The sequence below is a fragment of the Lampetra planeri genome, chromosome 14 (assembly GCF_965212315.1).
Source record: "Lampetra planeri chromosome 14, kcLamPlan1.2.h2, whole genome shotgun sequence".
Lineage (NCBI taxonomy): Eukaryota > Metazoa > Chordata > Hyperoartia > Petromyzontiformes > Petromyzontidae > Lampetra > Lampetra planeri.
Genome location: NC_136120.1, coordinates 12,604,946 through 12,619,022, shown reverse-complemented (window position 1 = coordinate 12,619,022; position 14,077 = coordinate 12,604,946). Strand labels below are relative to the sequence as shown.

At 53.3% G+C, this 14,077-nt stretch overlaps 1 long non-coding RNA gene across 2 annotated transcripts; it reads right to left on the bottom strand.

Moving 5' to 3' along the window:
• Window positions 1–331: 331 nt before the first annotated feature.
• Window positions 332–13,918, bottom strand: LOC144722395 (uncharacterized). Of its 2 annotated transcripts, none has more exons than XR_013586044.1 (4): window positions 13,811–13,918; window positions 3,356–3,550; window positions 1,741–1,882; window positions 332–1,459 (listed from the first exon to the last, which is right to left on the bottom strand). It is a non-coding gene; the product is annotated as an uncharacterized LOC144722395 (long non-coding RNA). The 2 variants fall into 2 exon arrangements; XR_013586043.1 differs by lacking the exon at window positions 13,811–13,918 and adding an exon at window positions 6,306–7,577.
• Window positions 13,919–14,077: the final 159 nt, after the last annotated feature.

Sequence of the window (14,077 nt, the reverse complement as noted above, 5' to 3'; positions counted from 1 at the left end):
GGGAAGGGTGGAGGGGGGTGGGGTGGAGGGGGAGCGGTGGAGGGGGGGAGCGGGGGAGGGGTGGAGGGGGAAGGGTGGAGGGGGGTGGGGTGGAGGGGGGAGGGGTGGAGGGGGTGCGGTGGAGGGGGAGGGGGGAGGGGTGGAGGGGGGAGCGGTGGAGGGGGGAGGGGGGAGCGGTGGAGGGGGGAGGGGTGGAGGGGGGGTGGAGGTTTGGGGCCTCTTATCCCTCGCCGTCGCTTTTGCTCAAATTTGAAAAGAGCACGCGAAGCCTGCGGGCCTCAGTGGCAGCAGCAACAACAACAACAAGACGACGCAGTGCCACTCGGGCAGCGCGACTTCATTTATTTATTTGTATATGCAGTCCGGATTGTTTGTTTTTACACAACTCAATTGTTAATTTCGAGATGTTAACCACCTCGCGTGGTGTGCAAGGAGGTCGTGGGTTCGATCCCGACCCCTGACGCCTGCTGCTGCTGTGTATTTGGAGTTTGCGTGTCTCTCTCTCTCATCATCATCATCACGGTGGTGAAATGTTAACTACCTCGCTTGGTATGCAGGAGATCGTGGATTCAATCCCGACCCCTGACGCCTGCTACTGTTAATTTGAAGTTTGCGTGTCTCTCTCTCTCATCATTATCATCACGGTGGTGAAATGTTAACTACCTCGCCTGGTATGCAGGAGATCGTGGGTTCGATCCCGACCCCTGACGCCTGCTGCTGCTGTGTATTTGGAGTTTGCGTGTCTCTCTCTCTCCCTGTGGTCGCGTGGATTTTTCTCCGGGGCCTCCGGTTTTCCCCTCCACATTTAGAATCGTGCGTTCAGATTGCTTGGCTGCTACACATTTACAGACGATAAGCCACTTGGTCGAGTTGTGATTTGTAGCCAGGTCGCTTCTGAAGAAAAACTACAGAGCTCAGTGGGGTCTTACCTGGTAAAAGAAATAGAATAAATAAAATAAAAAAATTTAAACATTATGCAGCGGGCTCTTTGTGGGAGAAAGAAGCCAGACAGCACGCGTGGTGGTGCTGCTGCTGCTGCTGCCGCTGTTGTTAGTGTACGTTGAACTTCTTTTGCACCGTACCTAGCCAGCCGTGCTAATCGGTGCGGCGGGGGGGGGACAACAAACCAACCACAAAAAGCAGTTCTAGAGAAATGAATGCGTCAGTCTCGATGATTTAAAAGTGCGCAGTCTCCAGCGGCTTCCTAATATCTGAAGGGAAGAGCGTTCCAGACGGCCGCAGAAGCGCGCGACGCGGCGACCGCGATCGGAGGGAAGAGCGGACTTGGGCTGGGCCGAGTTGTGGGGGGCTGCACATGGACGATAGCAGAAACAAACTCTCCCTGCGTGGTCCAAACACTCCAGCCGAGGGGGGCTGCGCGTTCGCCCCTTGGTATCGTTATCGTTGTTGCGGAGGGTTTCCCGGTTCGAATCCAAACGGCGGCCCTGGTCCAATAACTCTAAGAAACAAACAAACAAAAACAGTAACATATTCTTGGTTCTTTCGGTAAAGTCACGTAGAAGGGAAATAATAAAATAATATAAATATAAAACAATACAAATTCTCACGACGTTTCGACTGCAACACAAGCAATCGTCATCAGGTGTGAAATCCACAGCAGTACATTTTTAAAAAATCCACGGGTCAAAACGCGCAGGGCTTAATTGTTTAATCAATATTTTCCGGAACGCTGCGATTATCGTCATTTTTATTAGTACTGCTAGAACGACGCCTGTTTACCGAGCAATGCCGGCCTCTGCAAGTCGCTGTCTATTGTGCAGGCGGAGTCTGTGAGTGCGTGTGCGCGAGAGAGGCACTTGGTTCATCCACCGCCACCACCACCGCTGAGGAGCCAATGCTCTCTTCGCTCCTTACCAATTGGCTACGTGCGGTGCGAAAAAAGTTCAACATACATAAGTGGTTAACATTGCAAGGACATTTATTCATCCTAAAACGTATATTTTATTTGTTAAAATAATAATAATAATGTGCCCTTCGCAGAAAATATCCACGATTTTGGAGCAGCAACAATGTTTTTTTTTCTCTCGGGAATTCCCTTTCACCACCTACCCCCCTCAAAACAAATTGCGATCGATTTGAGGTAAGAACTCTGAACCGAAGACGGGGAACTGCGCGACCATCGTACGCACACCGTGTTCTGTAGCCAAATATATTTCGACGCTTTTGGCTGCTCGCCTCGGTGGATGTGACAAAGAAGTGTTGGGGCGACGATGATTTTTGCGTGGTTTTTTATTGCAATGCAGTCATTGTCGGCCAGGCTGAGACTCCCACCCACCCACCCACCCCCCGTCCCCCACTAGCCGCTCTCTGAGCAACCGCACCCGTGAACGCGGTCGCATCGCGAATTCTCAACCGCGATCTCAGTGCGACCAGCTTTGGTGATCTGACACGACACGTCGTGAACCACGCGTACTGGTTATGCACAATTGTCGAAATTATTTTGGCCCAAACGTGCTCATCGCAGGTGCGGGGTTGGCACGCTGAGCTGCGAATCCGATGGACCCGGGTTCGACTCCCGCTCGCGGCATAAACGCCCGCGACGAATATCTCGACCGATCCTGGGCCTCCCCCTAGTTCCACTCAGCCTTAAAAAGTACTACCCTGGTGCGGTGCGTGTAAATACCAGCGCTGGCGAGACAGCGTGGCTCTGGCCACAACACCGCATCACGTGCTGTGCCGGCCTTCATAGGTGCTCGCTAACAGCACTTGCTACACGGAGGGGGGGATCTTTATCTTCGTATCTCTTTGTGGGCGGTGGGGGGAGCGTTGGCTCAGTGGTTATCGCCGCTGCACTACGACAACAGCTGTCGCATTTCAACCCCCGCACCTCCGATTAGCACGATTGGCTACGTACGGTGCGAAAGAAGTTCAACACGCGTGCACGCATACGTGCGGCGGGCCTTTATCTTTCGACACGGCCCGTTCCGAATGTTTCCAAGGTGGCGAGCAATGACATCGTCTCATCAAAGTGCGGCCCTCGTGTTTGTCCGGAGCACGCGTTTCTCTCTGTTAGACGTAAATATGCACCATGATTTGAATGCGAGTCGCTGCCATTGATCTGGCAGGTGCGTGGAAACGCTTCTGCACCCCCCCTCCCCCCCCCCCGTGTGTGTTTGTGCGAGCGCCACATTATTCCAAAGCTTTGTGTCACCCATTTGAAGATGAAATTCCGTGCATCTGCATATCATTGTCGTCGGATTCGTTCGTTAGACCAATTAACGATGAATTAATTCGCAGGGCACCGCCCCCACCCCCCCCTCCCACCGCGTTGTTAATTCGCTGCTCAGTTGAATTTCTTCCGAGGCCGAGAGAGTCATTTGATCCCTAACCTCACCGTGCCGGGTCATTGCGGGTTATGTAGGTGAAGGAAGAAAAGTGGAAGCGATTCAAGTTCCAATGATCACTCGCCGCTGATGTTGCGCGTGCAATCGAACGCGGGGAAGCCGGAGATGTGGCGGCGAAAGGTATTGGACGCCGCGTCTCGACGAATCCGTTAGGTAGCAGATGTTGCCCAGCGCAGTCCAGCCATCTAGCAGGCAATTGAAATACACGTGGAGCAACGAATTGATACGTCAATGAATGCGTGTTGAACTTCGTATGTACGTTGAACTGCTTTCGCGTCGTACGCTGCTAACTGTGCTAATCAGAGGTGCGGGGAACGACAGCTAAAAATATCGATTATTTTTTCAACTAATATCGATCATTACGCTCTCGATACGTGCATTGCATGTGCAATAATTTATTGTTTTAAAGTTGTATACACTGTATGTATTGGTTTCACACGTTCTTATGGTTATACAGAACCTGTTTAGCCAGGAAAGCCTCACTCAAGGCTCTTTTTAGGGAAGGCCCTGCCAATGTTTGTCTCTGTAGTGGACGATTTTGCTGCATCGCGCGCTTTCAGATGCGCTTCTGCGGCCGTCTGAAACGCTCTTCCTTCTGATTTGAGGAAGCCATTGGGAGCTATTCACTTTTAAATCATCATCTATATTGACAAACTCATTTATTTTATAACTGCTTTTGTGTTTAGTTTGTTGTCCTTACCAACCCCCACCCCGCACGGTTGGCTCCGTACGGTGCGAAAGAAGTTCAACAGACCCACGGGTGTAATTCTAAGGGAGTAATTTGCAGGTCATTATTCAGCATTCTGATGTTTGGCCGACACCAAGTTATATTTAGGTGGGTGTGGGGGGGAGGAATTCAGCTGTGGGAAGAGACCGGAGAACCCGAGGAGAAATCCCAAAACCCTTTCGAGGTGGGTGACGGGGCCCAGCGGTAGGGCGGTTCTCCGCGGTTCGAAACCCAGCGGCCGCCCTGGTTATTGCTGCAGTTGTGTAACAACGGGAACCAATACGCGCCGCCTGCCTCGCCGTGGGCCTTAACAAAAACAAAAAAAATCCCCTGGCGTCATTCGCAAGAGCAGGCCGTTGTGTGCCGGTGTCAGAGTCCTCGTCTGCCGAATTTGAGAATTTCACCGCATTTGACTCAATTTGTATCAGAAACACACACGCAGCAGCAGTAAATATTGCCCTCCCCCTCTCCTGGCAGACTCGTTTTAGGTCAATCTGGCAAGAGAGCCTCTATCCTGGTCTCCCGAGTTCTCGCCTAGTTAAACAAGTAAACATTAATCTGACAGGTGCCCCCCTCTCACCCAACTCGCTCATCCCTCCTCACCCTCCACCGCCTACAACACCTGGCGTGCCGGTGTCGTCACCCGTCCACGTATTGGGCAGGTCCATGCACACTCTTAGGTTTTTTTTCGGTAAAGTCACGTAGCTAAAAAATACAATTTAAAGTTAATAAAAGTAATAATGGAAATAAAATAAAATAATAAATCACGACGTTTCGGAGGCAACACAAGTCTCCGTCATCAGGTGGGACCGTCACAGCTAAAATTACTGCATCAAGTGAGGAAAATTCCAAAAGATCAGCCCTTAAAATACAACTTCTTGGTTCTTTCGGTAAAGTCACGTAGAAGGGAAGTAATAAAATAATAAAAATAAAACATAATAAAATTATTCTCACGACGTTTCGGCCACAACGCAAGCAGCCGTCCTCAGGTGAAAACCAGGTCCGTCGAGGCGACAGAGTCTGAATGTCGCCTCGACGGACCTGGTTTTCACCTGAGGACGGCTGCTTGCGTTGTGGCCGAAACGTCGTGAGAATAATTTTATTATGTTTTATTTTTATTATTTTATTACTTCCCTTCTACGTGACTTTACCGAAAGAACCAAGAAGACTTAAAATACAAGTTAAGGGGGGAGGGGCTTATCTGAATGTGGTAACCAGGGAATGGAACGTGGGGGTGGTGGGCGGGGCTACAAGAGAAATTGGTCAACGTACTGTTAAACGCTGGGATGTCAACACTCGGTAAAGTAGAAAAGTACCTGTCAATGCACCTTGCTTGGCTCGTGACATCTGACGCGGCCGGTCAGATTGATAGAGGCTCACTTGGTGGCCGGAGATCATTCTCGGCTGGTTGTTTGTTTGTTTGTCTCCAGAACATTTGTTTCGTTTGGGTTTAACTACGCGCGTCACATTCTCATCATCGTTGTCATCATAATAATAAAGAATTGCAGAGCATCACGACACATTGACCGAAAGCTCGGATTCGGTGGGGGGGGGTTCGCCGCGTGATAACGACTATCGATGCGTGACGGGGGACCAGGTCAATAGACGTGAGGCATAGTGACATCGTCGCGGCTGAAATTGAAAATGATTTCAGATGTGATATTTAACAGGGGGGAGGAGGAGGAGGAGGGGGGCGTTGGTGTTTTGCGAGAGAAATACTGATGAGTTCAGAGAGGATGAACGTCAGGTTTGTCACGAGATCGCGCGTGTGTGTGGGTATATAGCGTGGGGAGCGGTGGCGCAGCGGTTAGCGCTACGCTGCGCTACGAACCTGGCGACCGGGTTCGATTCCCGCTCACGGCCGACACCAGTGACGATTATCTGAACCGGTCCTGGGCCTCCCCTAGGTCGACTCAGCCTCAAATGAGTACCCGGTGCGTTGCGTAAAAATATCGCCACTAGGGAGACAAAGGCGGCCCGGTGTGGTGCTGGCCACCCACCACCTCGTGTGTGCTCTCTCACCGCACTTTCCCCAATCGTCTGTAACAGGCTACACGGGGGATCTTTGTCGTCGTGCATGTAGATTTGTTGCGCAAGTGAGAGCGTTCACACACCGCACCAGAGCGGAAGCGTGCCTAGAGATTAAGACAATGCAATAAACACACGACCTTACACACACACACACACCGCCAGCATCAACACGGCTTTCTTACCTCCACCCTCGGCCATCTCCCATCCTACCCAACCACCCACCCAGCTCCATCCTTCCGCCCCAACCGCAACCACCGCCTCCTCCTTCTCCTCCCACCGCGGAACAAGCCCAGCAGTGCCACGGCTGTAGCTGCTCGCTCAGCTGTGCACTGCCACCCGCTTTCATTTGTCATCATCAGCGCGCCATAATGTGTGCACGGGCACGCGCCGAGTGAGTGGCCGGTGCTTACGCGCGCGCGCGCGTGCGTGTGTGTGCGTGGTACGGCGCGGACATGTATCTGTGCGCGCGTGCGTGCTTGTGTGTGTGTGCGCGCGCGTGGGACCGTGTGTGTGTGTGTGTCTGTGCGTATGGCGAGTGGTAGTGTAGCGGTTGGCGCACTGCGGTACAAATCCGGAGACCCGTGTTCAGAATCTTTATTTGTACTGGAGGAATCCGATAAGCTATAAAGCTCTTTTTCGAAGACATCCAGCAGTTTCACAGATGTCCAGTAGATTCCATTCCCGCTCACGGTTAACACCACTGATGCTTATCTGAACCAATCGTTGCCCTCACCTAGGTCGACTCAGCATGAAGTGAGTGCCTGGTGCGGTGTGTTAACTTAGCCACTTGGGAGACAAAGGCGACCGGGCGTGGTGCTCACCATCCACTCCTCTCGTTTGCCCTGCCGGCCTTCATAGGTGCACGACAACACTTGCCACAACAGACTGTTAAGGCTACACGGGGGGTCTTTGCGTGTGGCCCTGTTTGGCCGGATCGAGGGCGGTAAGCAGGCGCGGCACGGGCGAGAGAAGAAGTGGACTGATGTGGCAGAGCAGCATGTGGATCGACTGTATTTCCCAAGCGGAGCGAGTTGATGGCCTGGGCCTCATCACAGACGGCTGCACGGGATTAACCATCCCATTGCATTACATTTCTGCTCTTAATGCGTCTAAATTCCAGCTCTGCTAATTCAAAATACCGGTCTGACTGTGGCCGGGCGAGTGATCAATAGGGAGGTGTTGACCCTCCCTGTTGTGTGGAACAGAGTTTGACTTGAAGACGGGATTCATCTTCTTGGTTCTTTCGGTAAAGTCACGTAGAAGGGAAGTAATAAAATAATAAAAATAAAACATAATAAAATAATTCTCACGACGTTTCGGCCACAACGCAAGCAGCCCTCCTCAGGTGAAGACCAGGTCTGTCGGGGAGACAGCGTCTATTACTTCCCTTATACGTGACTTTACCGAAAGAACCAAGAAGATGAATCCCTGCAGTCACGAAAGCTTTAAATCGAAAATTGAAGACGGGATCTCAGACGTAGCCCTGCGATATCCGCTTCCGCGGGACGTTCTCCAACACGAACAACGGCTGCCACTGCTTTCTCTGCGACGGAGCCACATTGATACTACGCCTCGTGAAGTGAGGCGGGGTGGGGGGGTTCATCCAGCAGTGGATTTCCAGAAGGGAACATCAATGGGCTGGGTCAACCATCGACCTGACATCAACATTTGAAGCTCTCCCATTCAATTCACCGATTTACAACTTCTACAAGTGCGCTATTCGTCTCCTGTATAGTCTATGATTATATGAGAGGCAAGTGATGGGTGGGACTATTTGCGCAGCAATGGTATGCGTATTCATATTCTTAGGTGTTTTCGGTAAAGTCACGTAGGTGAAAAATTTTAATTAATGAAATAAAATACAAATAAAAATCACGACGTTTCGGAGGCAACACAAGCGTGTAAAACATTACAAATACCCTCCCCCCTTCCCCGTCGCATCTACGTCTTTCAACTCGGCAAGGCCACACAGTTCCTGCCCAACTTTCTCGCCGACTAAACGACGATGCTCACCCCTCGGGTGCGCTGGGAAACCTGAGCTATTGAGACGTATCAGAGCCGGAGAGAGTGAGAGATAAATAAATAATAAACATCTAAGCGTAACTGTTTAATTACTAAATAAAACAACTCGCCTGCCCTTACCAGTTCTGCAAGTAACCCATTTGCCCCAGGGACTAAATTAGCATATATTAATGCGAAAGTAAAAAAAAACCCGCAAAGCAAACCTCACTCCGAATTAATTTCCTGCCCGGGTTCTACAGATCCATTATTTACCGAGTACAAACCCACGCCGCCTCCCCCACCGACGGATTGTGCAGTTACATCGCTGGCTGACACATCATTCAGTTGATTTACAGAGCGATGCAATTCACTAAACCACCCCACCCAATCGCCACGCCACTGTGACATCCACCCACCACTCACCCACTCACCAACCTACGCACCAGCAACCCATACACCACTCACGGCATCAATCACCCACCCACTTGCCCACCCACTCAACAACTCACCCACACAATCCATCAATCCACCTATGCACCACTCACCCACTACTTACCCATCCACGACTTGCCTACCACTCACCCACCAAAGCACTCACTCACCCACGCACCAACCAGTCTGCCCACCACTGACCAACAAACTACCCACCACTCACTACCCACCACTCACTCACCCACCCACCTACACATCCACCCACTCACTAACCCAGCTACGACTCACCCACCCTCTCACCATAGCCTCCGAATCCACCCACTCATCCACCTACCGAAACCTGAAACGATATTAGATAAGACAGTCTTAAGCAAGCCAAACAAATCACTCCGTACAAAAATAAAACTTCCAAGCATCCACAATAGAGGTCATTCCTGATAACTATAAAAAAATACGATTATTCAGAATCAACTATGCTCTCCTGTATATATAAATAAATAGCATTCCACCCAATGACTATTAATGACGTTATATTCTCTAACGCAACGAGCGTGTGTCCTCTGTGCTGCGTTGTGTTGAACACACACACGGCCCTCCACCACACAGCCCCATGGGCTATTGGGGAAAGGCTGCCGGGTGGAGGAGCCGGGGGTCCCCTTCGAGCTCGCGTCAGAGGTCGCAAACGGGTTTTGATTCCTTACCCGTACCCGGCCGCACCAGGGTCGCAAATGGGTACCCGTACCCGGCCGTACCCGTACCCTACCCGAAATGAGTGACAAACGGTTACTCACCAGTGACTCACGGCCTACCCGTACCCGTACCCGGCCGCACCAGGGTCGCAAACGGGTACCCGTACCTGGCCGGGTACGGGTAGCCGGGTATCGGGTAGGGTACGGGTATCGGGTACCCGGTTGCGACCTCTGGCTCGCGTCTTATTTTAATTCCTCCGATTCTACGCCGCGTCCCTCTCGGCTTTTAAATCGCTCCCGCATCGATGCTTCGAGTCGCTCGCGTCGAGTCCTGCACACACACACAAAGACAACAGAAACCCCGTCCCGGATAGCCTCAATAGGCTGTTGACGCAAGTGCCGTTAGCGAGCACCTATGCATACCGGCACGGGCACACGAGGGGTTGGGTGGTCAACCCCACGCCCGGCCGCCTTTGTCTCCCTGGTGGCGATGGTTACACACCGTACCAGGTACTCATTTGAGGTTGAATCGGCTTAGGGAAGGCCCAGGACCGGTTCACATAATCGTCACCGGTGTTGGTTGTGAGCGGGAATCGAGCTCGGGTCTCAGGGTTAGTAGCGCAGTGCGCTAACCGCTACACTACCGCTCCCCATACGCACAGACACACGACACATGCACACACGCACACAGACGCATGGACACACACACACATGCATAGACCCATGCACACACACAAATACATAACGACCGCCTTTGACCAAGTGGCGGTGACGTCACCACGGCGCTTGTGCCATGCTAGGTGCACTCTGATACATGCACACATATACACAGATACACGCATACGAACACCCCGATACATGCACACACATGCATGCACATGCATACACATACATGCAGATACACAGGTACAGGCACACACAGACCAATGAATGCGCACGCAGAACCGCGCATTGCAAAACACGATGGATAAATGCTCACTTACACAACAACAACAAAAAACGACATTCGACACTAAGTTGCTGGGACGTCACCACGGCGCTTGTGCCAGGCTATGTGCACGTCGGGAAAAACATCCCCCTACCTCCTCGTTGGTAACACGCTCTGGTGAGCGGTGCCATTGGGGGAAGGGACAATCTCAAATCGCCCATGCCCCTCATGGCGATTGTAGCCACCACAGCGGCCATAGTGGGGGGGGGGGGCTCTGGACGAGTGCCAGGGAACTGGTAACCCCTCCACCTTCAACCCAAATACCACCAAGTCACATACAACACGGACCCATGCACACACACACGCGCAGCGCAGCGCCAACGCACTTCCCTTGACTGAATGTTAATATTAAATGCTTGTTACCGTTGAAATGAAAAATCCATATTGCATTCCAACGTAGCGTGATACGCAATGCATGAATAATGAATGACAATTTACAGCCCCATCGCAAATCCACTGCCTGCTGCTGCCAGATCACCCGGCACGCGCACGGTCTCGACACCCTCCAGAAGCTAAGCAGGACGGAGCCTGGAGAGTGCTTGGAGGTTGTTGCACGTCGTCATTAGAGGGCGGTGGTGGAGGGGAAATCAATGGTTGTACGGTACTTCTGTGCTCCAACGTCTCTGTGCTCCCCCGTCTTCACCAAACATCCCATCGACCCGCGTGGTGAAATATGGACAAATAACCCTTCATCCAGCAGTGGATTGACAACGAGGGCTGTGACGTGTCCATGAACAGGAGTGGAGTGGTGGCGCAGCGGTCAGCACACTGCGCTATGACCATGGCCACCTTGAAGCAGCCCTCTAACAAAATGTTGTTGTTTAGCGAGCACCTAGGAGGATCCGAATCGCACACGACGAGTAGGTGGGTGGTCAGCACCACGCCCGGCCGCATTTGTCTCCCCAGTGCTGATGCTTACCACGTATCGCACCAACTACACGTTTAAGGCTGAGTCGACCTCGGGGAGGCGCGAGACCGGTTCAGAAAATTGTCACAGCGGGAATTGAACCCGGGTCGCCTGGTTCCTAGCGCGGTGCACTCACCACGACGCATTGCGCGCGCAAAAGACAAAGATCTTCCACATGGCAAGGGCTGTTAGAGAGCACAGATGAAGGCCGACACGGCACACGAGGGGGGGTGGGTGGCCAGCACCACGCCCGGCCGCCTTTGTCTCCCGAGTGGTGATGTTCACACACCGCACCAGGTACTCATTTAGGGCTGAGTCGACCCAAGGGAGGCCCAGGGCCCATTGAAATCATCGTCACTGGTGTTGGCCGTGAGCGGGAATCGAACTTGGGCTGCCGGGTTCGTAGCTACACTACCGCTCCCCGTATATGTAGGCACATGCACACACACACACATGCACCGGATACACCGACACGGAGAGGCAAATCCAAAGATCCTCCCGTAGAGGCCGTTACGGTCTGTCAGGGGCGAGTGGTTCAGGCGGACATCACGCAGTGCGAGCCCTTGCCAAGTACGTAGAGGCGTGAGTGAGGACGACCACCGCCGAGATGAGATGGGTGAGATCAGTGCGCGTGAGATGGATGATAACAGCAGCAACAGCAGCAGCAGCAGCAACAGCAGCAGCAGCAGCAACAGCAGCAGCAGCAGCAGCAGCAGCAGCAGCAGCAGCAGCAACAGCAGCAGCAGCAGCAGCAACAGCAGCAGCAGCAGCAACAGCAGCAGCAGCAACAGCAGCAACAGCAGCAACAGCAACAGCAGCAGCAGCAACAGCAGCAGAAGCAGAAGCAGTAGCAGCAGCAGCAGCAGCAACAGCAGCAGCAACAGCAGCAGCAGCAGCAGAAGCAGCAACAGCAGCAGCAGCAGAAGCAGCAACAGCAGCAGCAGCAACAGCAGCAGCAGAAGCAGCAGCAGCAACAGCAGCAGCAGCAGCAACAGCAGCAGCAGAAGCAGCAGCAGCAACAGCAGCAGCAGCAGCAGCAGCAACAGCAGCAGCAGCAACAGCAGCAGCAACAGCAGCAGCAGCAACAGCAGCAGCAGCACAGCAGCAGCAGCAACAGCAGCAGCAACAGCAGCAGCAGCAACAGCAGCAGCAGAAGCAGCAACAGCAGCAGCAACAGCAGCAGCAGCAACAGCAGAAGCAACAGCAGCAGCAACAGCAGCAGCAGCAACAGCAGCAGCAACAGCAGCAGCAGCAACAGCAGCAGCAGAAGCAGCCCTGGGCCGTGGTGGATGGAGACGGCTTGGGTGATGCCTTCATCCAGCAGTGGATAGAGAGCGTCTGCTGTTGATGGTGGTGTTGATGATGACGAGCATACACACACAAAGACAAAAATCCCTCGTATAGCCTTAACAGATTGTAGGGGCAAGTGCTCGATAACGAGCACCTATGAAGGCCGGAATGGTACACGAGGGGGGTGGGTGGCCAGCACAACGCCCGACCGCCTTTGTCTCCCCAGTGGCGACGTTTACACACCGCACCAGGTACTCATTTGAGGCTGAGTCGACCCAGGGGAGGCCCAGGACCGGTTCAGATAATCGTCACTGCTGTTGACCGTGAGCGGGAATCGAACCTGGGTTCCCAGGTTCATAGCGCAGCCCACGTACACACACACACGCGCGCGCACCACCACGCCGTCTAGCCCCCTACCCAGGGCTATTGTGAATCGGGTGTGAGCACATGAATGGCAATCGGTATCGTTAAAGAGCGCCGGTCACGTGGTCTGGTGAGGCGGGTGAGAAAGGGAGAGGTGGGGGGTGGGAGATTTGAGGGTGGGTGGTGGCGGCGCTGGTGGTGGGGATGAGATTGAAGAGGGTGGCGTGGAGCGTGCAGTTCACGTGCCCATCGAATGCGTCGCGCGGTAAAACTGAACAAAATCATCTGTCGCCTCCCCCACCACATCCCGCGCGCAATGCGCACGGGAACACGCACAGACAGAGCCCCCCCCCCCCCCCCCATGCTCGCTAGAGCCCTTAGCGAGCACCTACTGAAGGCCGGCACGGCACACCAGGGAGTGGGGTGGGCAGCACAGCGCCCTACCGCCGCTGTCTCTCTCCCCAGTCGCGATGTTTACACGCCGCAACGGGTACTCATTTGAGGCTGAGTCGACCGGTTCAGATAATCGTCACCGGTATTGGCCGTGAGCGGGAATCGAACTCTTTCCGTCGGGATCGTAGCGCAGTGCGTTGACCGCTGCGCCACCGCTCCATTACGCACACAGAGAGACAGATACACACACATACACACGCAGATACACACGCAGATACACACGCAGACACACACACACACACGCAGATACACACGCAGATACACACGCAGATACACACACACACACGCAGATACACACGCAGATACACACGCAGACACACACACACACGCAGATACACACACACACACACACACGCAGATACACACGCAGATACACACGCAGATACACACACACACACGCAGATACACACGCAGATACACAAGCAGATACACACACACACACGCAGATACACACGCAGATACACACGCAGATACACACGCAGATACACATGCAGATACACATGCAGATACACACACACACACGCAGATACACACGGACAAAAATGCATTCACGGAGATGTATACCTCGGCGTGAGCGTCCCTTCGTGTGAATTTTCTGTTGCTGACATATCTTCTTCGTCGCTCGCTCTCCCTCACTCACGCGCTCTCTCCATCACTCATCCACCCATGCCTGATCCAGCACCTCCCTCCCTCCCCCTCCTCGCCCCCTCTGCGCTCCGTGAGCTGACGTCAAATAGGTACCGAGACGGAAACGCAGAGCCCCACGGCCCAGCCCTCCAATTCCCTCCTCCCTCCCTCCCTCCATCTCTCTCTCTCCTTTATCCCCTCCGT